General features: G+C 41.4%; 1 protein-coding gene across 4 annotated transcripts in view; it reads left to right on the top strand.

Moving 5' to 3' along the window:
* NCKAP5 (NCK associated protein 5) overlaps nt 1-26,412 on the top strand; it is a 976,754-nt gene that overhangs the window by 92,041 nt on the left and 858,301 nt on the right. The window contains exon 1 of one of the 4 annotated variants that reach the window (XM_032250735.1): nt 16,998-17,266. The exons of 2 other annotated variants lie outside the window; for them this stretch is intronic. The gene's annotated coding sequence lies outside the window, so the exon portion shown is untranslated. Of the gene's footprint in view, nt 1-16,997; nt 17,267-26,412 lie in introns of those variants that run through there. One more of the 4 variants, XM_032250731.1, reaches the window with a different exon arrangement.

The following is a 26,412-nucleotide window of genomic DNA, read 5'->3' as shown; positions in this document are numbered from 1 at the left end:
GTAACTGAATGAACTTTTACTATTGAAAACCCCAGCTCCTAATGAACTTTATGCTAAAGATATTGAGGAGGAAACGCCAAATCTGCCCATTATCTCTAATATCTGTTCATACTTAATCCCAGACCCTTACAAAGGCCAATAGTGCTTGTTCTCACTTTTTCTTTTTTAATGATCAGCACTATGCCAAGATATTATTTATGCCAAAACACGTAAACTTGATGTGAAAGTAAGAGATGGAAGGAGTTTGTAGAATCTTCTTCTCTAGAAATATTTCTGAATGGAGAAATTAAGAGCACAGACTTTGAGGTCCAAAAGACTGAATTCTGGCCTAGGTACTTTCTACCTGTGAATAGGGGTAGATAATTAATCCCTCTGAGTCTCAGTTTCCTCATTTGTAAAAGAGTGTGAATAATGCATAGGACTGTTGCTATGAAAACTAGTAAATGAAATAACATATGCAAAGTGACTGACACATGCCTAATACACATTATACACTCAATAATTGTAATTTTATATTATTAGCTTCTTAAAATATTTGGAAGAAATCTACATGGAAGTGGTGAATAATCTATGACAAAATGATATTTTGTGATGTGTATTGCAAGAGAATAGTAAACAAGAAGTATAAGGCCTGACTTGAATTCCTGACTCAACCAAGATGTTTCAAACTACTTAAGCTATCAGAAGTAGCAGATAATAATATGCAATGCATTGATTTGGACAAGCGTGGCCTTGATCTGTGTCCATTAAGTAACTGTGTTTGTTGACAATCTAGCTAGTGTCTGTGGATCTCCATTCTCTCATCTGTAAAATGGGGATAAAAGTTTTTTTCCAGGTTTGATGTAATGAAACCTGTATGAAAAGTATCTGAGCACATAGTTTGTATTTAATATTATTTCTTCTCATATTAAAACTGCATTAAACATGTCTCCTAAATTGGTTTAAATTGGTTACAAATAACAGATTATTTTGCCCTCATTTTTATTTTATCTTACTTTATTTTGCTGTATTTTTACTGTATATATTTAAGTTGTACAATGTTTGATATGCGTAATGAAATGATTACTACAGCCCAGAAAAATTAACAATTCTGTCATCTCATAGTTGCCCTCTTTTTTCTTTTCTTTCATTTTCTTTCCTTCATTCCTTCCTTCCTTCCTTCCTTCCTTCCTTCCTTCCTTCCTTCCTTCTTTTTCGTGGCAAGAACATCTAAAATCTACTCTCTTAGCAAAATTCCTGAATACAGTACAGTTTGATTACATTGTCCTTATGTTGTATATTAGCTCTCTGGGTTTCATCTGCTACTTTGTATTCTTTGACCTACATCCTTCCATTCCCTGCCCTTTTTTTCTTTTCTGTTTGTTTTGTTTTTTCAGACAGAATACAACTCTGTCACTCAGGCTGAAATGCAGTGGCTTAATCTTGGCTCACAGCAACCTCCGCCTCTTGGGTTCAAGCAATTTTCCTGCCTGAGCCTCCCGAGTAGCTGGGATTACAGATGTATGCTACCATGCCCGGCTAACTTTTGTGTTTTTAGTAGAGACGGGTCTCACCGTGTTGGCCAGGCTCGTCTCGAACTAGTGACCTCAAGTGATCTGCCTACCTTGGCCTCCCAAAATGTTGGGATTACAGGCATGAGACACTGCACCCAGTCCTGCCCTTATTTTTTAGAAAGGGTATTAAGAAGCAATAAGAAGCCTCTTCCAGGTATCCATACAAATGTGCCCTGAATTGAAACCCTGCCTGGCTATTTGTTGGTGGGGCTTCAGGCTAGGCACTGCTTCTCAGGAGACATTACATTTCAGTGTCAGAATTGTCTGCCAAGGAGGAAGTCCAAAACCTTGACTACATTTCCCCAACATCTAAAAAGTGCAGGGCTTTCTAAAAAGAATATATTTTAACAATAAATTTAGCTCATTTTGTGTGCGTGTGTGTGTGCCTGTGTGAGGCTTCTAATTACCTGAACTATTCTAGGAATATGGGAACCACATCTCCTAATAAAAAACATTATTTTCCCCTATGTATAAAAGTAACATATTTATTAGGGAACATGTATGAAAATAATTCTTAATCCCCCATTTACCCACATATAACCAATTCCTAATATATCACCAGTCTGTATCCAGTCATTTTCAATACATCTGTGTGTGCACATGTACACAAGTATTGTAAGTTACATTTTTTTAAATCATAATTATTTGAAAATTAGATTTTACTATTTATAAAATTTTTATATCATGCCATTTTCTTTTGACTTTATCTTCTGACTATTATTTAATAACCTGTACCCAAAAGTTGGCTTCTAAATGGCTGTATTATAGTTCATCTTATGGAAAAACTACAGCTTGTTTAACCTTGCCCTTTTGATTTGAAATGTGGATGGTTTCCTTTTTCACTTTTACAAATTCCATTATAGAGAACTTCCTTATATATTGTGTTAGGCTGTTCTTGTATCCCTATAAAGGAATATTGAGGCTGGGTGATAAAGAAAAGAGATTTAATTGGCTCACAGCTGTGCAGGCCTTACAGGAAGCATGGTGGTAGCATCTGCTTCTGGGGAGGCCTCAGGAAGCTTCCAGTCATGGTGACAGGTGATGGGGAGCCAGTATATCCCATAACAGGAGCAAAGTCGGGGAGAAGTGCCATGCTCTTTTAAACAACTAGATCTCATGTGAACTCCCAGGGGGAATTCATCCATCACCAAGGGAATGGTGCTAAGTCATTCATGAGGGATCCAAGAAGTGAGGGATCTGTGATCTAGTCACCTCCCACCAGGCCCTGCCTCTAACATTGGGCATCACATTTCAACATGACATTTGGAGGAGACAAACATCCACATTGTATCATATATTTTTGTCATCTCTGGTCTATTTATTTCCTTTTGATCAATTCCAGAAGTATCATTACAAAGACAAATAATATGTCTAATTGCTTCCCAGAAAGATTGGATCAGTTTATAACTCCTGTTAGCATTGAATGAAGAAGCCTGTGTCAACATGACCTCAGAAGCAGTGGGGATCACCACAAATTCTATTTTGCAAAATGATTTTTTCTGTGAAAATTCTTATTAGTCGGCTGGAGAAATCTCGAACAAAAACCAGTATATCCCTACTTTAACCTTCAATCTGGTCAGGGCTGAGTGAAGGCTTTAGAGAGAGTGTTTGAGATCCCAGATTTTATATCAGGTTGACTGGACAAGGAGACTGGAAATATGCTGCTCACTGTATCACAGGGTGAGGCCAGAACTACCTTTATGTTGTCTTAATCAAAACACTAATTGACAAGCTAGGTTTTTGTTATTTGTAAAATGGGGACATTTATGTCTGCCCTTTAGAAAAACTTTGATTAGAATTAATCAAATCGCTGATTTCTACTCGTTTGTGTGTGTGTGTGTGTGTGTGTGTGTGTGTGTGTGTGTAAAATTGTGTAGACCAGGGAATTAAACAACTGATAGCAACACCCTTTAGGAGAGAATGGCAGCATGGATTAGATTAGCTGAAGTAGGAATGAATTATGCTGGGATGATTCTTCAGAGCATGCATGCAAAAATCTCCAGAGCAATTCTCACACTCTCCTAGTGTGATCCTGTCTAGCCCCAGCTTCAGCTAGGACAGTTCTCAGCCTTTAGCATGCATCAGAATCACCTGGGTGACTTGTGGAACCATTGTTGGGTCCCACCTACAGAGTTCCTGATCCAGTAGGTCTGGGGTTGGGCATGAGAATTTGCATTTCTAATAGATTCCCGCATGGTGCTGTTGCTGCAGGCCTAGAGACCACACTTTAAAAACCACTGGTCTATAGAATCCCCTTGCAGTAGTCTTACTATTGTTAAATTGAATTCCCACCTGCTATGAATCTGCGTTTTTATCCAGTAGGAGGCCATTGATATTTGTGTATCTGCAACATTAAGCTTCACCACAGAGCGATCTTTTAATTTCTTTCCCTAGGACATGGTGTCATGTCTTTGGAAAATGTAAATACATTGAGTATACATCCCCTTGATCCACTTCTTCATCTGGTATACACGTGTAGTCAAATGTGTATTGCATGGGCATGCCTACTATCGAAAAAAAGGAATATTTCTAGCCAACGCTAGGAACAGCCCCTGCTTTTCAAAGCAGAGCTATCAAATTTAACAATACTTACAACAAAAAGTGAAATTTCAGCCCCATTTCAGACAGATGGAGGTTCTTATATTTCCAGGAGTATGTCTGTGATAACTGCAGGTTTGAGTTGCCTGGGAAAGAAAAGGGGACATTTCACAATTTTAGCAGGGGAGGCCTCAGCCCATAGACACCTCACTGTGGTCAGTGAGCAGCAGCTGTGTTTGGTTCAGCCCCATTCCAGGGAAATGGCTCCAGTCCAAACATGAATGGGCCAGAAAGCAGGATTATTTAATCACCTGGAGGCCCAGCCCTGCCACTGCAGCTGTCAGAGGAACCTTCCACAGTTGGTTTGCCAAGGACCCAGGGCCAGATGCCTGCCCTGTGAAAATGCATTCCCAAACTGACACCTGGGGCTCAGGACAGCCATTGAGATTCCACCACGAAGAACGGTGGGCCTAAATTAGCCAGCATGTTCTTTACATAGGAAGAATCCCTTACAACAGGACATGTATGGGGATGAGGTGCAGGCATCCAATAAGATAACCATGCCTGGCCCTGTCTTACCAGCATAAAGCCTTTTGATGGTGTTCACCAGGAACTCAAATGCATCTGAGAAATTTCCTTCCCAAGTTTACTTTTAATATATTTTTTAACTCATGTTGTAGAGTTGGAAACAAATGTCATCATTCTATACTGATTTATTTTACGAGCAATGGAGGATTAATTTGTGATGAGATCATTCTTTCAGAAACAGAGTTCTGAAAAAAGTTAGGGACTAAGGTAGATATTGTTAATTTCTTCCTTACTTAAATCTTATTAAAAAGATGAGCAAGAAGAAGGGGAAGAAGAAGAAGTTTGGAAGAAAAGGGAAGAAAGAGGCTGTCAGTTAAGTTTCCATAACTGATTGCAAGTAGCTATTCAGTTTGGAGCTAATTTATTTCCAAAACTCTCCTCCAAAGAGAGAGAGAGAGAGAGAAACTTTGTGCTGAATACACATTCATAAGACATGATCTTATAAAATAATGAACATCTTTGATGATGTGATTGTGTATTTGGGATGCAAGCATCACATGCCAAACCAAAGTCCATCCACAAATGCACAAATGTTCTCTCTGTGGGCCTGTGTACTACATCTTATATGGTACTTACAGGTGATTAAAGCTTGTGGGGGAAATGCTTAATTTGTCTTGGGAATAAACCGTGTTGATTTGTTCTGAGTACGAGGCTTCTTTGAGCCCTCCAAAGGCAACCTGAATTAGACACCCATGATTTATGCTACACCATAACTCCATTATGTTGGCTAAGGTAGAGACAGACATCCCCCCAAGTTATTAAAGCTGTTCATTTCTTCTTAGCACCCCATGGTGCAGAGAGTTTCCATGGTAAAAGAGAAAATAGCTGTTTTCCTTTCTATGCCTTTAGCCTGGGGTTCAATTTCCACAGCCATCTGAATAATACACAGAGTTCAGAGAAACCAGAGGTATAGGAATTTAGATCCTGCTTGACCAAAGACTTGAAGTGTGAATAATTTGCAACACACGATTTTAAAAATATTTATCTCTATCTTTTTTTCTATTTTCTCCTGCGGAGAGGCAGGAGGTAGAATGGGTATTAAAAATTCATCTCCAAGAAGCAGTAGCGACCTGGGTTATCCCATCTTTGCAGGAACTCATGGGTGAGCACACAATTCCTGAAGGGAAGCTGGGAGACAGTGGCCTCCTGAGTATTGGGGAACAATCCACAGCTTAGCCTACCTTGGATTGACATGCTGGTGATGGGTCCCTGATTTGTCTAGCTTCTCTGCAGCACCACAGTTGAGTAAAAGGAAAGGAAAACAATCTTCTCTCTTTTTTTGTATAGACATGTATGAAAGCCAAAAATATTTATGTTTTCTTTGGATCCTATCTGGTGGGAATTTAGGGAATTATGTTTGCAGGGTAGAACTATAACGGGGAGAGAAAGGTACATATGTGATACCCACAGGGACATTAACATGGAGGGTTGAAATTGGGCCTGGATATCCTTCATTTTAAGACGATTTCCTTATTTAAGGAAAAAGAAATGTCATCAAAATATTGATACAGCCTGTTGATGATGGGCAAAAATGTTTATTGCCATGGGTTGGATGAAGATATAAATCTTATCGCTTGTTTTCCTTCCACTGAGTCACTTTTATTTCCTATCTCTGTCAAAACCTGTCTGCATTCCTGCATCTAAATCCTTTACTCTGGCCAGGGACACTTAACTATCTGCCTTCACATGCAGACCTATGCTGGCCAACCCTGAACTGGCCTCCTGCCCTGTAAAGGAAGGAAGGAGTCTCAGCCAGAATCCAGCCAGAGAATCAGGGTCTCTGTTGTGATTCACTCTTCTCATGTCCCATTTTGACCTGTCCCTTTGAGTTCTGTGTGTCTCCTGGTTCCTAATTGCTTGATTTCTCACTTACTGTCCAACCTCCTTCTTTAGTTTCATTGTAAATCTATAGTCAGAGTACATATGCTACATGAACATACAATTACAGTTTGGTGGAGACTTTAGAGCCAGTTGCTAGAGTTTAAAACCCTTGCTCTGCCCACTCACTAGTTGTGCAATTTTGAGCAAATTACTCAACCTGTATGTGCCTCAGTTCCCTCACTGTAAAACAGGATAAAGGACCTGACTCATATGATTATGGTGAAGATTAGATGAGCTAAGATATTTAAAGGACTGTGAAAGGTGTTTGGCACCTCCTAAGTGCTATCTAAATATTTATGACCATTATGGTTACTGCTATTACCTGGCCTTATATATCTTATTTAATTGTCTAAGCTGCTACTCTACTCTAAGTGTGTTTTCCTTAAGAACAGAATATCTGTTGGGTTATCAGAGCTCATTGTACGGCTCTCTAGATTTTAATTTCTTACCGTGATTCAGTGTTCCAGTTATCTACAAACAGATTTTACTGTGGACTCTGGAGAAACCAGACTTCTCCTTTTTGTACTTAAAGTTCTTGAGGTCATGATACAGGCTGGATTCTCGAAAAGCAGGAACTGAAATGAGTCTCTGTATTGATTGAATAAAGACATTGCTGTATTTTGTTTAAGAAGAAACATCCATGGGAGGGAGGAGAAGAATTTGGGACTGAACATAGAAGACATGCATTGGGGTCAGGCATGACAGAGCCACAGCAAACCCTGCGAGATGCTGTGGAGTGAGTATGGCCCCTTGGAGTGACTGAAGTCAGCCTGGGATTTCTTAGCTTTTATGCTCCTACATGGATCAGTAACTGGATGTGGGCCACTTGGGGAAGAAGGGTTCTTGGGCAAGGCAAGACCTGAGGGAGCTGGAGGCTCCCTGCTCCCTGACAAGGGACCTGTGCAGTGTATGTTTGCCTCTTCCCCAGGGTTAGTTCCAGTCTGAAAGATGGTTCTTTCCCAGGAAAGCTCAACACAGCCTCACTTTGTAAAGACTGCACAATTTGGCTAAATGTCTTTTACAGGCATAGATAGGGGGATAGAGGGAGTTGCCCCAGGGGTAAGGGATGATGCTAAAGAAAGAGAGGGTGGCAAGGCAAATGGAAACTAAAGAATGGAGCAGAAGTTTATGTTGTCATGGGAAGTGGGCTCAATAAGACATAGAGGAAGCCATGCAGAATCTTTACATGGGAGGGGCTGTTGGAGGCAATTAGACCATATTAGGCAACTAGTATAGGAGCACACTGTTTCCACTTAGATTTTCTTTTTCTTATTTTTGAGATTTTGAGAAGTTGCTAATAGAAACTGTAGTGGACTTAGGGTGACCAACCATTGTGGTTTGCCCAGATGAAGAGGACACTTGACTTTCAGTGCTAGAGCTGGGTTTTCTTAGGTTGTTGCTATGAAGGCTTTTCCAAGCCACCTCTAAGGGTCACAACTGAAGCCATGGAATAATGAATGGGTAGAGGGTTTGGAATCCATGAACAGTTGTTTTTCCATCTAGTTAAGAGTGACAGGGAACAGAAACATTACGGATGGTTCCTGCAGTGCTTCACATATACTTGGCAGCTAATACATACAGATCAAAAAGAAATTGAACATAAGGGCAATGAATTAAAAGAGAAAATTATTTGTAACAAACTGCTGAGAAAGGGAAAGAATAGTAAAATAGGGAATACATCTAGGGAGCAAACCAGAGCTAAATGTGATAATGCACCCAAACGTTACAGAGCTATAGGGGTCTTCCAGGAGGCCCTGTCTTCAAGGCCAGACCGGGTGCTTTTGTATGCATGCATATTTCAGAACAACCCTCAGTGTCTTCATTCTACTCACACCCTCACCGCACCAATTCTAGAATGTCCTTTCCTTCTTCTCTTCCTTCTTGCTCACTACAGGGTTGGTGCATGCTTCAGCAGTCCCTGGGGCCAAAGTTAGTAAGAAGCCCTGGGCATATCACCCACTACCCCCTCCTAGAGTGAGATGGGTCTCTCCTGGAGACTGGACATAATTTGGTGCTGGTATGGAAGTTTGATGTTGGGGGTAGGGAGGTTCCCTGCTTCCGGGAATGCATTTCTAGGGCTTGCTTTTACCAGCCCAAGTCCAAATCCCAGAGGCTTAGGTGGAAACTGGTATCATCTGTAAGATGAAAGGAGAGCACGTTCCAATCACTCTGGTTTCCAAGTACGGAGTGTGTTACAGGAAGGGCTCTGACAAGCTGATATGAGTCATTAACCCTGCGACCTTTGGACTTTCTGACCTCATGTCAATCATAGTTCATGCTCTGTCAACAATTTCACTTCCATTGATGAACTGGGTTTTCACTAATAACTGAATTCTCTGTATCCAACAGGTTAGTGTATCATGTTCAATTAGCTGCACTTTATTTTCAGGTTGTCCTAACTTTTCCAGTTCTTTATAATTTTAGTTACTTTCTCTCACTCAAAGAGCCCATATGCTTTGACTTTATTTTTTATCAAAACAGAGGTGGAAATATTTCAATGTACTTTTCAATTTTGTCTCCCAATCAGTAGACACCCACAGAATGTTCTATAGATATTTAGATTGCAAAATATGCACAGAACCCGAAGTACTGTATGTTTGCCCTAATCCACTGAGGATTGGTGGTATACATTGTACACTGTTCTATATAATGTTTGGTGAATGACTCTATGAATGAATGAGCAAATTCAATAATAAATTACAAATTAGTGATTTCAAAGATTAGTGGATTCATGTAGCCTTCAAGCTCACCTGACATTTGTTACTCAGTAATATGTTATTTTCTGGGGATACCCCATATATTTTTCACCACTATTAAGTGAGGCTGATTGCCTCTATGAGAGCAGACAGATGTGACAATCTTCATTAAACAAGTGGCTTGGAAGAGGAGTAGCTGAAGAAGGAAAGAATGGGAAGAACAAAGAAAAGAAAGGCAGCCAAGTTTCTGGACCTTCGGCCCTAGAGCCTTGCCTTCCCACTTCCTCATCACCCATTCAAGTCTGTAGCTGGAAACCCACATTGGGTCAAATCTACCTATTTTGCCTTGTCTTTGAGGCCTACTGTGACTTTACATCTCCTTTTCCAGTTGGAATAAACCTGTTTAAATACACAGCTGTACATGCCTAGCACCATGGAGGGAACGACTGAGGCACAGAAGAGGGTCTCACAGGGTGACCGCAGCCTGGCTTGGAGTGAGAGTGGCCTATGGAAAGCAGATGTTAACACACAAGTCTATGTGTATTGTTAAGAGCTCAGTCGGCTGGCATGGGTCATAAGAGCTCAGGAGTCAATAAGGGATGAGCTGGACAGGGAAAGAAGAATGTATTTAATTCAGTTCATCCAGCCCTGTCTGCAATTTCTCTGCCCTTTTTGGCCAGCAGCAGTAGGAGAGGGCCAGTAGGATGGGCTGTGGGACCTCACCCAGGGACGTCACCCTCTGGGCTGTTTATGTAACCAAATGGAACCTAAGACTTCATTTCAAAGGTATTCTATTGCTGTTGTAACACTCTAAAGCCTCCTTACTATACGGTCTACACTATTCTTATAAAATAAGAAATGTATCATTTTAATATTTATTCAGAAGGTACTGGCCATACAGTTAAGCAATTTCAAAATATGAAATGCTTGAAAATGTGGAAGCTAACAGTAGCTTCTCATGACCCTAACCGATAGGAATCATGTTCTTATAATCAGTCAAAATAACAAGGGGCAACTGAAAAATTGAATGATTGTTCTCCTTTGTTAATAGAAGGCTGTCCTTTAAAATAATTTTCCAAATCTAGTAGATTAGTAGGTTGAACCATGGTTATTGTACCTGAAAAAGGTTTCAAATCAATTACCCTGGATTTATTTAAGGTATAAGGTTTAAACCATCAGTGACAACACAGCCAAGGGGCTCCCGCCTAATAGCCCAGACTCAGGTCCTTTAGACTTTCCTGACGTCTCAGGGGTAGTGAAGAAAATTCTAATACTATGGTTTCCTGGACAAATGACCATTTCTCCAAACCACAGTGGGCTTTGCCTGAGAATTTGGAGGAAGCACAGGGAGCAAGAGTAAACAATCCTGTGGCTGCCTGGATGACAACCATTTTCTCTCTTCATCAGGCCAAGGCAAGGGAGCAGTCTCCACCCTGGACATGGAAGAGCCTACCAGGTGCAGCTCAGCCTTGCTTACCCCTCGCGCCCTGGCTCTGTGCCTCAACATGTGCTCTTGGCACCTGGGCTGGCAACTTTCCTCTGGCTGCCCCCACCCCATTTCTGCCATTTCTGTTGACTTTCTAGGGGTGTTGGGTTGGGGCTGACTCACTCTTCCTCCGATCTGTAAGGATGCCTTTTCTATTCACCACAAAAATAAGCTGTTTTTGAAGCTTAAAATATCAGGTAATCAGAGCAGAGAATTCATGTTATGTCTATGCATATGTGCTTGTGTGTGTGCTTCCAAAAAAGTAATAAGAAAAGGCACCTCCAGCCCATTCCTGCAGACCCCTGAGCCACCTTCCTTGCTACCACCCCCACTTTTGTCTTTTTAACTAAAAAGCTTTCTCAGCATGAAAGGAGGAACTCAGGGGCTGGCTGAGTGGTCCTAAATCAGCCCAGGGCTCTGCTGGCCGTCTGGGCAAATGCAGACAGAACCGTCAGCGCCTGAGAAGCCTGTTCCCTGGGGCCACCAGGGAAAGGCAGAGTATCCCTGCCACTTCCCTGGGGCATCTTTGCATGTTATCCACTGAGAGCTCCTCTTCCCATCCCAGGATGGTCATCAGGGACTACTATGATCTGGTGGGGTCAGGGGCTATTATGTGCCAAGCCTCAGTGTGTTTTAGGGGCTACAGGGAACCCACTGTCAACACCATTCAGGGCCGGCATTATGGCAGGCACTAATTACAATAAGCCAGGTTTTGCACAGGGGAAAGTCAGTGGCTGGCCCCATCCTCTTCCTTTTCTTATCCTCTTCCATTTCTTAGTATTATCAACTGATTTTAATGGCCTCCCAGAATCTGGTGAAAATTTGATTCAGAGTCTATTTATTTAGACAATCACAGGCAACAAAATTCATTGCACTCTCAGTTTCCACACAGTCGTATCCCTGAAGCTCCCCCAGGCTCTGGTTTCAGGCAGACTCTGTTCTCAGGTTAAAAGGAATGCAACTTGCATCTTGTAGTTTAATGAATTTACATAAATCCTTGAAGTCGCATTGCTGGACCCCAGCTTGCAAACGGGACTTCAATTTTGTGCATTGGATTTGTGTAAAATCAAAGTCAAGGGACGATTGGGGCTCCGGCAACCCGTTCCCTTTTCCCACCTCCCCTTTCTCAGCACTTTTTATTTGGGGCAAGCAAAGAAGTTAAAAATGTCAAACTCACAGTATGTACTGTCAACAACACAATGAGGAGGCTGAAATAAAATCCTCCAACCTCACGGTGATACTTTATACTTACATAGAGCCTTTCATGAAGAGCCTTCCACGGCCTTAGCACATTAACCCTCACTGTGCCTTCCGGGCTGTGCCTAGCCTACACTGGTGAAAAAGCAAAGGGATGGTGGGCTAACACCTCATTTCCATGGCAGGTTCCAGGTAGATTCTCAAAGTGGGTCAAACTTTACATCTCTCCCCTCACCTCCTCTTCCAGCAGATGTAGGCTCTATCAGCCCTCTCTCCAAAGGTCCTTTGTGTTACAATGGTGTCAACAACCAAACAGACAGAATACACGTGTGTTGAGGGCATCAGCAGGCAGCCCTTACTCCCCTCAGGAAGAAAAACAGCATTTGTAAGTTTGAAATTTGATATATCATGAAATGCATCAAAGCAGTCATTACGGGAGTAATCTGAACTTTGTTGGAATTCCTTATGCTTACTTTATGGTTTAGTCTTGCTTTTGCTTGATTTATGTAAGAGGGCTACCATAACATCTGCAGTGATTAAAGCCTGTAAATGTCTTTATCCTACTATGTGTTTAGGGCCCTCAATGTGGCACCTGTTTTGTCTTTTCTAAGTTTGATTTTGTGCACCAGGTTTGTGTCAAATATGACCTATCGTAAGTTATGGTTACCAAGAATTTTCCAGTTGGTCACAGGGCCCTTTCCTAAGGAACCTGGACAAAACTACATCATCTTTATCTATGTCTGATTGTAGACAAGAAGGTCATCTATTTGCTTCTCTTGTTTTAACCAGTGCCTCTTAAAATATGGTCTGAGGACCATCAGAGTAAGAATGACATGGGCCACGTTCTAAGCACGAAGGTTCTCAAGTCCACTCGAGACTCACACTCACCTCATGCCAGTTTGTTTGATGAGTGCTGAGGTGTTCCTACACTGCCCTTTGTACAATTTCCTGTGCTTCCTATTTCTGACCATATTAATTCTTACAGTGTAGACAGGATGGCCTCAGATTGTCTCTTAAGCCCTAATAGAATGATTAGCTCCAGGAGAAGACACAGGTACTGCAGCAAACAATATCATTACTGAAGGCTCAGTGTAAAGGGAAGCAGGCAACAAACACTGAATTCCCCCCACTGCCGATATTTTCTCCATCCTGCAATTGGATCTTGTCATCTCCAAGGGCATGGAGTGTTTACTCCACAGTAACGCCCTAGGACTAAGCCCTGGGAGTCCAATTCCCATGGTCTTTGCACTTTTCTTTCAGGCTTGTGACTTATCTTTTCTTGGAAGAGCTAAGCAGAGGGGCTGGGTTACATAAAGAAGCAGAAGTCACATGGGTTTGAGGTTGACGTCTGAAGTTCTGTTGAATGCCTGTTGCCATATATCTGAATATAGGAATCAAACCCAGGTATTTTAATGGTGGCCACATGCTTCTTATTCCAATTTACCCCATATTCATATTAGTTTATTAACTTCCTGTTCAACATTTATCATCCTCAGAGGAATCCAGGGCTCCTTAGGACACTGGAGGGTCAGGCAGGCCTGAGTTGAAATTCTGGATCTGCCACTGTCTTGTGTGATCACAACCAAATTAGTTCAGGAACATACTTCCCTGGGCCTCAGTTTCCTCACTTGTGAAAGGTAAGTGAAGAAAATAGTGTGTAACTCACCAGGTTATTTTAAAGGTACATTAGATGATACACTGAAAGCCAGTGGCACATCGAAATGCTAAAGAAGGGGCAGTTGTTTCTGAGGACGGGGGAGTGGCAGACTCAGTTGCTGGAGGCAGAAACTGTGTCTGTGATCATGGTCCTTGTGGGTCCCTTGTAATACCAGATGTCACCAGTAAGCAGCTCTAAGAGACCTTGTGGCTGTTTTACTCCATGCAGATCTGATTACCATCTCTGACTTCAGGAATTTTCCAGTTTGAGGCAGAAACCACTTAAACACAATAAAAGTAAGTAGCATAACACATTTTAAAAAGTGATCAGGTAAATAGCCATGTATGTGTCTGTTATAATGCTGCCCAGCCATCCTTCTTCCAGGCCTCTGGGAGAGAGGACATTTCCCTGAGCGCAGGACTAGCAGGGGGCGGGGAGGCAGCACCGCTCAGCAGGTGCGGAGCATTCATAATCACTTGGTAGATAGAGGCAGTGAGGATGGCCTTTCCCTCACCTACCCCCACCTTTCCCCTCTTTTGTTTTTATGTTAAGTTTTAAGTCTAGCTAAATACTGGTATTTAACTCTCACTTGGGAAGGTATGACCCTGGCCACACCCAGGGGGCTCCAAATGTGCATTAAACAGAATCTGGCCTCAGCTTCCTATAATATGTGGGCCATAAAAAAATAAAAATGTGCAGGAAACATGGGCTATGCTTTCTTTTTCTTGAAACTATTATAGACATAAGATATCTTCTCATTATGAAGTAAGACAAGAATTGGGTATGCATTCTCTAGAGGACCAGAAATAGTGCTTTGAAAAATCTATCCCACCTTGGTGGAAATTTTCAGTCATTCTTTTCCTTGGACTTTTTTTTTTTTTCCCCGAAGAAAATCATAGGCTCTAATGTATGGCTTATGCTTGTGAGTTTCCACCATAAAGGCCTCATAGATGGTATAGCAGGTTGACAGGGCTAGGTTTTGTGCCATCACTCAAGGGCACTGGAAAAGCCGTAGTCCCTTCTTAATAAAACTCTGCAGACTCATTGTGGGTTAGAGTTTTCTATGCTCCCCCTGGTGATTCCCTTAATGTCAGACTAGCCATGACCAGGAGCTGGTCACACCTGTGCTCCTGCAAGCTTTCTGACTTCTCACTCCCGTGCTTGCTAGCAACCAGGAAACTGAACTGAAGCGGCTCACACTTGTCTTACCTGAAAACTTCGTTTGTCAAACAGCAATTGCACAAGGAAAAGGTCAGCCCTTTATGTTCTGAGCACTTAACTTTAATCACTCTGAAGGTGGACAGAGTATAAGAGGTTTTTAAATCAGTACTCCAGTGTAAGGGGAAAAGCGTGGGTCCTTGGATCAGAAATGAAAAGCCAGTGCTTGTGTCTCCCTCTTTTCAACCTATTCTGCTCTCACATACTGTTGCATCCTGGGAGAAAGTCCAACATTCATTCAAGCAATACCTCTTTCTTGAGCACCTACTATAGGTCGGACATTTTGTGAAGAAACAACAAGGTTTTTCCTGAGGTATATTTTGAAAATTGTACCATCAAGTCCTTTTTATTATTATTTCTAATAACAAAAATGGAACATGATCATTGAAAAAAGTCAAACCACACACAAAGCATACAAACATGAAAGTTCCTCCCTGCTTTTTCCTGGAGGGTAGCTACTGTTAATCATTTATATAATTCCTCTCATCATATGCAGTGTTCCTTTTCCTGTTTAATATGCCACATTCTAGACTGCACCTTGCTTCATCCATTCAGTAAACAACCACCTACTCTGTTCACATCAGTATATTCACAGTTATCTCTAGTTTTGTTTTCTCATATTAATGAATGCGAGTCTCCCCTTTATTGACTTACAAATAATGCTGCAAAGAACACTCTTGTGCTTACATCTTTGTGGTCTTTTATGAGTGTATTTGTGGAATCACTACGAATCACTATGGAAAAGTGGAATTGCTGGGCCTAAGGGTTTGCACTTGTAAAATCTTTAGGTACTTCTAATTTACTTTCCCTTTACATGGTATCCATTGAATGTCACATTAGTGACATACAAAATTTGTGTTGGCTTTAATTTCCCACAAGAAAGTAGTATCTATCGGGGTCTTGGGACCCTACCAAATCAATAACCAATTGCTACTCTTTGAGGAAATCATTTTCAGAGATGCAGTGAGCATCCTCTGGGGGTAGTAAGATGTGAGGTCTTACATTGTTTTCCAAGGCCGGGGAAAGAGCTTAATCTAAACATACACTCCATGCCACAAAATCAGCTAACCTTGTTCCTGCCTCCACTGTCAGTGCTCACTCCCCACCTCCCACATTTCTGTTTAGGATTCACTATGGCAAGTGATTTAGGTATAAACAAATAACACTTAAAAGGCAGCCCTCAAAGACCTTTCAAACTGAGTTGGGGAGACAGAACACAGTTGGCTAAAAAGCAAACTAAAAATACAAGTCAGTATATAAAAAGCAACAAATAAATATAAATAGTAAGCATCGTTATAGCAGTCCAGAGGAAGGAAGGAAAACAGTGGGCTGGAGTGCTCAGGCTTCGTGGCAGAGACTCGGTGTTGGGTCGGTGGAATTTCTTTAGGTGGGGGCTCGGGTTGGAGGGGAGAAAACTGTAAAAACCGTAAGAACCAACTGACAGAGAGTCCAGGAGAGAGTGGAAAATAGGGGCCCACTTTTATTTTGATAGTTGCAAGTGGTGGGGTTTACAGTGTTCTTTGAGATTATTAGAGAGACTTGGCACAGGCTCTTATTTGTTTTTTGGACTATTGTGAGTGGTGCAGGTGGGTGGTTAAATTTTTGAGAATCAGAAGAAAACCTCTAGCATCCTTCTCAGGAAAAGAAAAGTTGCGGCAAATACACACAAAATGTTGCTGTGATTTCAGGGAGCCCTTCCTTCTACTCCAAGCTGAGAAACTAGAATGTATCTAAAAAGAGTTGCACCCAAGACAGTCTATCTAGGAAAAATGTCAGCCAGGTGTATATATCACAGTAAAAGTAATTAAGCAATGTAAGACACAACCAGTATTCATTTATTCATGAATCATTAAGCTCTGAAGCTGACTTGAAACAGGTGGGTAAACAATTTGGTAGGGCTGTGCTGGCTCTTCAGGCTTTTCCTCCAGGTCTCCAGCTATTCCAGTGTAAATTGGTGGAGGAGATTCTCTGTCTTTTTTGGACCCGAAAGAAGCCAGGCTCTCAAAAATGTGAATCAATGGCATTGTTTAAGCATGTATAACTGGAATCCACTCCAAGATGCCGATTTTGCTGCAGAAAAGATACTCTTGCTCCCCACCCCCTCCTTTCTTTTTGACAGTCAGTTAATAAAGACTCAACAATAAGCAGCTGCCAGTGATGTCATTTGGGACTTTGTCCACGGAGCTTGTATTTACAAGCTCGGAGCAACTACGGAGCTGCAGCCCAGGGAGCAAGTCTCCGCAAACTTGCTCCGCATTCGCGGCAGGACTTCCCAACCGCTGTGGATGTTCAGGAAAACCCAGTCTGTTCTCTTAGCGTGGCCTTCGAACACTTCAAAAATAAACAGAGGATAACCAACCGCGGGAGGAAATTTTTAGCTGGAGAGAGTTGTTGCAGTTCCTGTGTCTGTCTCCAGGACTGTGATATGTGTTGACTGAAGAGCTAACTACAAGTAAGACTGTTGGGAATTTTTTTTTTAAACTCTTTTAACAGTTTTTCTTATTTATACAGCTTGTTTTCTTTCTAAAGTGAGATGATGATGTTTACATATTTCTCTAGGCTCTTTTGGCTGCCACAGCAAGTATGCATTTGTTGTAAGTAACTATAGGGCCGTAATGTGGACTGGGATTAGGGGTTAGAGGACCCCTCGTCTCTGAGAACAAACACCAGGATGCAGATGATAAGGAGCTACTGAATCGCTAATCCTCATTTGCCTCAGCAGGGAGGTCAGGTTTGGTTTTTCATGTGTTTTGTTTTTGTTTTTTAAAGAAATACCAATCAACCAAAAAACTATTCAGTTGATCTAGAAAGTTTAGCAAACAACTATGAAGACTGTTTTTTCATGAACTGGTGTGCCGCAGGGAGAAACCCACTTTTTCTCTCTGATTCTTTCTGTGGTTTGTAGATTTCTAATATGTGCATGTTGATATGTATGAGCTCCTATCTATTCCCTCTCCCCAAACACACACACTCACATGCACACACCCAGGCTCATTCATCCTCAGGAATGTGTAGGCATCAAAAAATATTTTGAAATTGAAACTGTTTCTATTTGGATGCTTTTCACATTGAATATCTGGAGAAATGTTCTGTGTTCTGACTTGTCTTCTGAGTTGGAACCCAAGTTAATCTACTACTGAAAAAGGCAAACTTTGACATTCAGCTAGATTGGTGTACGAAATCCATATTGTCTCTTTTGCCTGCTTCAGGGCTCTTTAAATCTCTACAGATATTCTCTGGGATTTAAATAGGAAGAGTGAGTTTCATGTGGGCCGCCAGCCTGGACAGGAACCTTTCTTATCCCCACCTGTGCTGGCTGTTCTCTGTTGCCACCTGGGAGTCCTGGTTAAGAGCCCTGTGAAAAGTAGTCTTTCTGCCCTTCAAGCTACCAGCTCTGCTCCTGAGTGCCTACAGTTCAGCCTCTTGCAACCAGTAGCAAATCCCAACTGATTCCTGCCCTCTAGACCTGAAAGCCCGCTGCATAGATTGGCAAGAAGTGGCAGTTAGCCTGTTAGCTCCGCACGCGAACCCCGTGACTCACTCAGGAGCCTGGCTTGCTCCTGAATTCAGCTACTCTGTCACCAGCCCAGAAACACGGTGACAATATTCACTGCGTTTTCCTTGTCTCTAGTCTCAGAATTGTAAGAAGCCAGTGTCAAAAGGCCTCAAAATATTTGACTGTTTTCCACGGAGTCCTAAGCTGGGTAACGTCCTGCCTCTTTGTCAGCTCCAATTTTGTCCATCAGCACATTAAGCTTTAAATATATTTTGTGTGTTAGAGCTCAGCGCTCTTTGCAATTCTTTGCTTAAAATGAGGGATTTGCTGCTAAAATAGATTTCACACTATTCATCAAAATTTATTCTTTTACAAAAGAAAAATTGAGGCACAAGGAAAAGAAGTGATTTGTCCACGAGCACCCAGTAAGACAGGCAGCAAAGCTACAGCTGGAAACTGAGTCTCCTGCGCTCATTCCAGCATGTGTCCCACTTCTCAAGTTCTTAAGGATTGAAACAACAACAAAAAATGGGACCCACACGCGGTTCCTATGCCTTCTAGGAAATGGGCTATGTGCAGGTGTACAGATGAAGGCGGTCTGGTAAAGAGAGAACATTCCCATTTGTCTTTGGCTCTGTTTACATTTCTTAATGTGTCTGTTCCTCATTGTTTTCACCAGCAAACCAAAGAGAACTCTGTGATTATTTTACAGTTAATGGCCTAAAGGCAAATGGGGGAGTCTTAGCAGTTGAAATAGTTCAGAAGGCATTTTGCACTGGGTGCTGGTTGGGCTATCTGAGGTGATTCCCAATTCTGACACTCAGTGTTTCTGCTTTACTCACAAGTCTCAGACTTCTTTTTATGGGCCACAGCTTGCTTTGCTTCTCCTCTTTAGGGACCCTCTCTCCAGCAGGACCTTCGCTTCACTTTTTCATTGATTCCTCCTTCTCACTTCATTATCTCACTGCAGCCTGGATCTCAGTTTCCAGGATTCAGCTAGATTCCATGCACCCATCCATTACCCTTCTCTCTGGAGCCTTCCTTGCCCCTGATGTTCCCACCTATGGGGGGACCTTCCTGGACTCTCCAGGTCCAGGTGGTGCTTTGCTTGTTTGGACTGTCATGGTATCTGTGCCAATATTTTGCCCTGGGATCTGGAGTTCTTTGCCATATTGTTAAATACCTCTTTCCATCAAAAGGAAGGGCTGCTTGCTATATAATACTTCTTATAGCTACGGCACTTAGCACAGAGTAGTTATTCAATGTATAATGCTAAATAAATGAATGAATTAAATATCCATTTTACTGCATCAAACACCCAAACGTCTGCACTTAGTTGGCAAAATTATCACATTACTGTGCTGAGTGGCTTTAAATTCTTTACTGTGGTTGAACACCTTCAATGCCAGACTTCTGAGCCTGAAGACAGGGGATATTCTTGATGTGATGCCTGGCTGTCTTCCCTGGCTCATTTTTCTCCACAGTGTGGATTTAGAGCTGTCTGGGGGGTTCTGGGCCTGGTGGCTCATCAGGGTCTTACTATGCAGCAGAGCATAGTCATTGAGGACTTGGACTCTGGAACCGGCTGCCCAGGCTTAACTCCTGCTTCTGCCACTTGCTGGCTTTATGATTCTGGTTAATTCACTTAACCTTTCTGTTTCAATTTCTCGTCTTTGAAATGTGGATAATAAGAATGCCTTCTTCATGGGAAGATAAAGAAAGATTAAATATCTTAATGTAGCTAAAACAATAGACACAATGCAATACGTACATTAAGTGCTAATGAGCGTTAGCTACTGTTATTATTTACCTTGTAGATGCCCATGTCCCACCCCAGACTTACTGAATCATGCCTCTAAGGTGGGATTCAGATGTAGCCATGGTTAAAAAGTTCCTCAGATGATTCCGATGGGAATTACTGGCCTAGCTACCAGGAGCTGCTCTCTGTTACTGAAATACGCTGTGCTTGTATGTTCTTCAGCACATCTACACCTTTGTACACCTGCAGCACCTCTCCACACACTCAGTTTACTCCCCAGGCCTTGCGCCACCTCCTGTCCTGTGAGCAGCTTTTCACATCCCACTTGCCACAGGTAGGTGTCCCTATGCACTGTGGGACTCCGTCCGCATTGGTTTGCTGTGCGTCTATTCCCCTCTTCAGCCTCTGTGTCCCACGAGGGCAGACCAGCTGGCTGACTCCCCAGACTTAACAGCATGCATGATACTGCGCTTAGAGAATTACCTGTTGAGTAGACTGATGAATAGTGCTCACTGAATGCCTTCATTTCCACTTGACTCCTGCCCTGTGCCTACCCCTTTCCCACGGCGGCATCTGTGAGCCTTGCTTTACACTCAAGTCCCAGCTTTCCTACCCTCCCTGCACCTTGAGAGAGAAGATTGCGGTCCTGCCTTCTGAAGTCCTTCCACGTTGTTCCTTGGCTTCATCTCACTATGTCCCCTGCTCACTCTCTCCCTTATTTTTCTCAGATGAAGAGATGGTCACACCCCATGGTATTCTCTCTAAACCCTGTTAGGATGCTTACGCTGCATAGTCTCATTTTAAAAGTTTTTTTTTTTTTTTTAAACCTGCTGCTGCTGCTGCTGCTGCCAGTATATGCTAGTGAATCTGAGGTAAGGTTGCTGCCAAATTTGAGTTGCCAAATTTGTAATCTTAAGTGCAATTTGTAATCTCAGCACCTGGCACACAATGAGTTCTCAATGAATGGAAAAAAAAGTATGGATGCATGGTTGATGGGCACAATAAAAACAGATTTAAAATGTTTTCTTCCAACAGCAATCAGTATTGAGTGGTTACTGCACACTTCCAAGCATTTTGCTCTGGCTAGCTCATTATGATTATTGTATTCATTGTCCAAGCAAAAACACTGATGCTTAGAAAGGTTAAGTAATGTGCACAGGCCACATGAGTGGGTAAGAGGCAGAGGTAAGATTTGAACCCACAGCACATACTCTTTTTTATTTATGTTTTTGAGATGGAGTTTTACTCTTGTTGCCTGGGCTGGAGTGCAATGGTGTGATCTCCACTCACTGCAACCTCCGTCTCTCAGGTTCAAGTGATTCTCCTGCCTCAGCCTCCTGAGTAGCTGTGATTACAGGTTCCTGCCACCGCACCCAGCTAATTTTTGTGTTTTTAGTAGAGATGGGGTTTCACCATGTTGGCCAGGCTGGTCTTGAACTTCTGACCTCAAGTGATCCACCCGCCTCGGCCTCCCAAAGTGCTGGGATTACAGGCATGAGCTACAGTGCCCAACTCCACAGCACATACTCTTAACCTTTCATTTCACCATTCTCTGGATGTGGAGGCCTCATGAGCCTCACATTCACCACAGTGATGTTTTGGTCATTCACATCTGCCTCTGACTGACTGCACTGGCAAAATTGTATAGCAGATTAATACTTCTAAGTGTCAGCGAGTCAAACTGGTGATTCACATTTTCTAGTCTTTCAGAAGCCTCTAAAGACTAGAATACCAGTCCTTTGGTATTTTTGCTTTCCTTTAATCTCAGATCTGAATCTTTTTGTAGATTAGCTCAAGTTTATGGGTAAACATCAAGATTATTTACATTCTTGGCTTGGGTCTTGGTAGGCCTAGTAAAGTTTGGTCAAGAGTGTAATCCAGGGATTAGATACAAAGAAAAAATTGGAAATAATTTTTGGACATGTGGTTGGTCCCTAAAAAAGGATACCAAAGGAAATGGTAGCATTTTGTGAAAGATTTAAATAGACAGAAAGGTTTAGTCTGAACACTCTGGCAAGTCATGGACCCAGTTAAGCACAAAGTACCTTATAGATTTATTTTTCTCCAGTTCTCTAATTCTACAAGGTTTAATGCCTTTGGAATTTTGGATTCCCAATTGTCTTTCCTTTATAGATGAAATAATAAATCTCTCAGATACATAGAACATTACCCACACATTTACAATGCCCCAATACATACTTGCTTAATGAACTATATCATGTCAGTTTGGAAGCCTCAATTACACAAGGTACTTCCCCATAGTTAGATAAATTAATCTTGGTATTTTTAGGGCAAGAAACCAGATCTCTCCTCTTAGAAATCAACTTTACCGGATTAGTGATTCCTTTGAGGAGAATTTGGATGCATTGTAGAAGCCCAGTGGACTGAGTTCAAGAGGAAAGAGGAAAGTCCCAAGCCCATTTTGGAGCATAAGCTGGGAATAATAACATGGCAGATAAATATTATGGTGTTGAAAGAAGAGCTGTTAGTTCTGAAATGTGGGAACAAGTGTTACTGTCGAGATGCATGTCTGACAAACCGCCCCATAAAGGCTACTTGCTTCATTTGGCAAATTGAATCTAGAAACATAGAACTGATCCAGGCCAGCCCAAAAGACATTTCTCAAATGGTTTCCATTGTCAGTGACAACTGGTTTTGTAGCAACTTAAAGAGTCAAAGTAATACAAGCTCACAAATTAGAAAACCAAACAATAGTAAAATATTTATATATCTTTATATGTATCTGTATGTGAATATTAGTATTAAACAACAGTGCTAAAATGCTAATATATAAAAACATTGCATACATGTCTCTCTCTGTATGTGTGTATATTTGTGTGTGTCTATGTAATCTTACAGTCCCTTGGGCTACCCGCCCTATCCCACTTCTGAAATTTTTTTTCAGGAAAAGAGGCAACTCTTTTCTTTTACTGTTTTTGTGTAATATTTCTAAATTATATGTTTCTATATGTATGTCAAAGTATGACTTCTTTCTTACTATGGTAGACTACATATATCTTTTTATACTTCCCAGAGCTTCTCTAGTCTTCAATACATAATTATATCACAATTTGAAGTAAATGTATATTTAGTGCTTATTTTTGTCTTGATTACAAATATTGTTTACTGTTGAGTCAAATCATTATGATCACATCTTTATGTTAACAATTTTTTCAAAAGTTATTGCCTCATTTTAAAATTTACTTAGTTTTCTAACACCCTATAGCTAAAGATTCCCAGTTGCTCTAACAGCTCTTTGACAAATTTTGTTAAATATAATCTCCTTTTCAAACATTCATCTTCTGTGAGTAGTTATATTCTCAAGCCGCCATGTTCATTTTTGTCAGTTGTCAAGGAGGATAAGTTAATTATTAGTCGTGCCATATCAGAAGCAATTTAAAATGCTAGCTTCCAATGTCTCCTTTATTCTCATTATAGCCAATTACTCATATTTGGGTAAATAGAAACGATCTGGTTTATTGTAGTTGGTAAATAGCAATCATAGTTTGGTTTATAGCCTCATGAATACTCGATTCATTTCAATGCAAGAAACATCCTTTCTTACTGAGTACCTTTGACATCTTGTATAGCGCCAACAGAGGAAAGCAAATTAGGCACCTCATGTAATGTTATTTTATGAACCACTAAATGAATGCTCAAAATGACGTTTATTTCTTCCCTTCCTTATTTTCTGCCCATTTATTCTTTCAGCCAAGAATTATAGAATCGGGAATGTGAGATACTTTGTTATTGAGAGTAGTTAAAATAGTTTACTTAAAATCATGTGAAACTTGCTTTTAGAGACGGTGTTCTTGGAGACTGCCAGCAGAGGGCCTTGTTAAACTAAGTAAAATTTCACGTATAGGCCAATTGCCAACAGTTACAGCCACCGTGTTAAAGAAGCTTTTGTTTTTAGGATTCCTGATTAATAGTAAAACTGCCAAAATGGTTTTTATTTCATTCTATAAGGAAAAATTAGATATCTCAACCTTTCATTTTCATTGTTTTCTTACGAGGAAATTGGAGAATTCAAATAGATCATTAATAAGCCATCAACCAAACCAGGGCTGTGGAAGCCTAGTCATAAAATCTCCATGACATTTGTTTTGGAGCGGGCTCTGAGCCTTTGGGGAACCCAGTATTGGCTGTTGAACATGGTGGAGAGAGATGACGGCTCTCCTGACCTAGGCACAGTTTATGCTTGCTGCCTACATTTTGACGAGCCTTGCTCTCGACAAAAGTGGGTTTTCTATTCCATGCAGCTGGACAAGAATCTTACTCTTTGGTAAGCACTCACTTTGGACACAGAAAAGAGAATCTAGACCCTGAGACCTGAGAGTGTGTTATGTTGCTCATCACACCCACTTTCCAGTCAAGGAAACAGCCACAGGGAGGAGTGGGGCAGTATAGAGCCATTCTCTTCCTAGAGCCATTCTGTTCTAGAACCATTCTCTTCCTAGAACCATTCTCTTCTAGAGCCATTCTCTTCCTAGAACCATTCTCTTCTAGAGCCATTCTTTTCTAGAACCATTATCTTCCTAGAGCCATTCTCTTCTAGAGCCATTCTCTTCCTACTTGCTGGCTTGTTTCTAGCTCCTTTTACCTTCTTAGGAAGGTTCTCTTCTCCCCACTCTATCCTCCTGGGGACAACGTCTTCTCAGCCTAAATGACACTTCCTGAGGAAGGCTTTTTCTACTTGTGATATACTCTGGTAGCTCCATGTATCTGTTTTTAATAGCACTTGCCACCAGTGCAATTAAATGTATGATCAACTATTTGATTAAGAACATCTCCCCATCTGGGCTCCTAGAGCAAGCAACATAGTAGAGTGGAGAGTAATCTGAACAGAGAAATTGAACAACCTTATTTGTAAAATCCTGCCACGAGCCAGCTAAAGAACATGGGATCAAGTGTCCCCATATGCAAAGTGAAGTGGGAGGTCAGTTGGTCCCAAGGCCATTTCTGGTGCTGTGATCCTGTTATTCATAATCACACAATGATTGCAGCCTGATTCACGACCCAGGCAATTATCAGAGCACCAAGGAGGAAAGCCCCTACCCGAGGGCAGTGGGCTCAGGGCTGGGCTGCATGCGTGAGTGGCCTGGGGACCCTAGTGTCTGTGATCTCAGAAGTCCCCTGTTTTCCCAAAGTGCCGGAGTGATTCGTCACTGTACAATGCTGTGTCCTCACAACAGATGTTAAAGGATCACCCTTGAAAGGGTGTTTCTCCAAAGCATCTAATTATAACCTCTACAGAAGATTAACAGATGTTATAATTGTCTTTCCCCTTTGATTAAATAGTTTCTGCATGAGTAGCTTTCTTAGATTTTCCTTCTCTGTCTTGTATGATCTTTATAAGGAACTAACATGTGTCTTCAATTTTCTAGAGATGGTTCCACAACAGGCTTGGTAGGAATCTGCAGATTCATAATTTCATTCTCTCTCTTTCCTTCATATGTCTTTTTATATGTAGAAACCTGGGCAAGGGAGGGCTCTGCTTGTGGTGTCTGAAGCGTGGTTATAAAGGTGTCCTGGTGGCAGGAATATGAATGTGGCCAAGAAGCCGACCTCTTTGCTATTTGTGGAGGTGACTGATAGTCATGAATGTTCTCTAGGAAAAGTTGTCCCAAGTGGGAAAGGAAATTTCAGCAAACTGTGCACCAACCAAGCACTCCAGTTATCAAGCATGCAAATGAGTGTGTGTGCAGAGAGAAAAACTGCTTTTATGATGTGAATGTCTGCAAATTTATCTGATGATACTTGTTTTGGAAAGACGAGCTATCGGCCAGGAACCTTATCAACATGAAAAATATTATTTTCATTTCATCATCTAGAACCTAGAATTCTCTCTTCTCTGCTAGGGATGTGGTTTGTGTTCCGTTGCTCGTTTATTTTTACCTTCTATTGAGCTTGTCGGGAAGGATGGTGCCACTAACTACAGGAAGAAGAAGGCTTCTTTCTCATTGTCTCATTGTCCAAATGAGTATGTTTCTTCTTGAGAAGAGAAAATTATAAGGAAGGGTTTCAGACATTGGATGAATTTATGGACAATGAAGATGAGAGGAATGAAAATAAGAAGTACTCAGATCTTTTAGAGCGATCTGCTTAATAATAGTCCCCATCTCTCCATACCAAAACATCTGAAACAGGCTCATAAATCAAGGCAAAGTTCACTCCTTAATCAGCCTGAGGGCAGATAGCAAAATAAGCAAAATAAAATTTGGCTTCACTGAATACATCAGCATTAAACTTTGATTGAAAAAAAAGGAAAGATTCTTGGGTTGGTTTATCAAATAGGCCCTATATAAATTCAATCTCTACTTTCGTCTATACTTGCTAAGGA

Source organism: Sapajus apella, unplaced genomic scaffold, assembly GCF_009761245.1.
Source record: "Sapajus apella isolate SASKATOON/1434 unplaced genomic scaffold, GSC_monkey_1.0 scaffold72, whole genome shotgun sequence".
Classification (NCBI taxonomy): Eukaryota; Metazoa; Chordata; class Mammalia; order Primates; family Cebidae; genus Sapajus; species Sapajus apella.
This window is presented reverse-complemented; position numbering and strand designations above follow the sequence as displayed.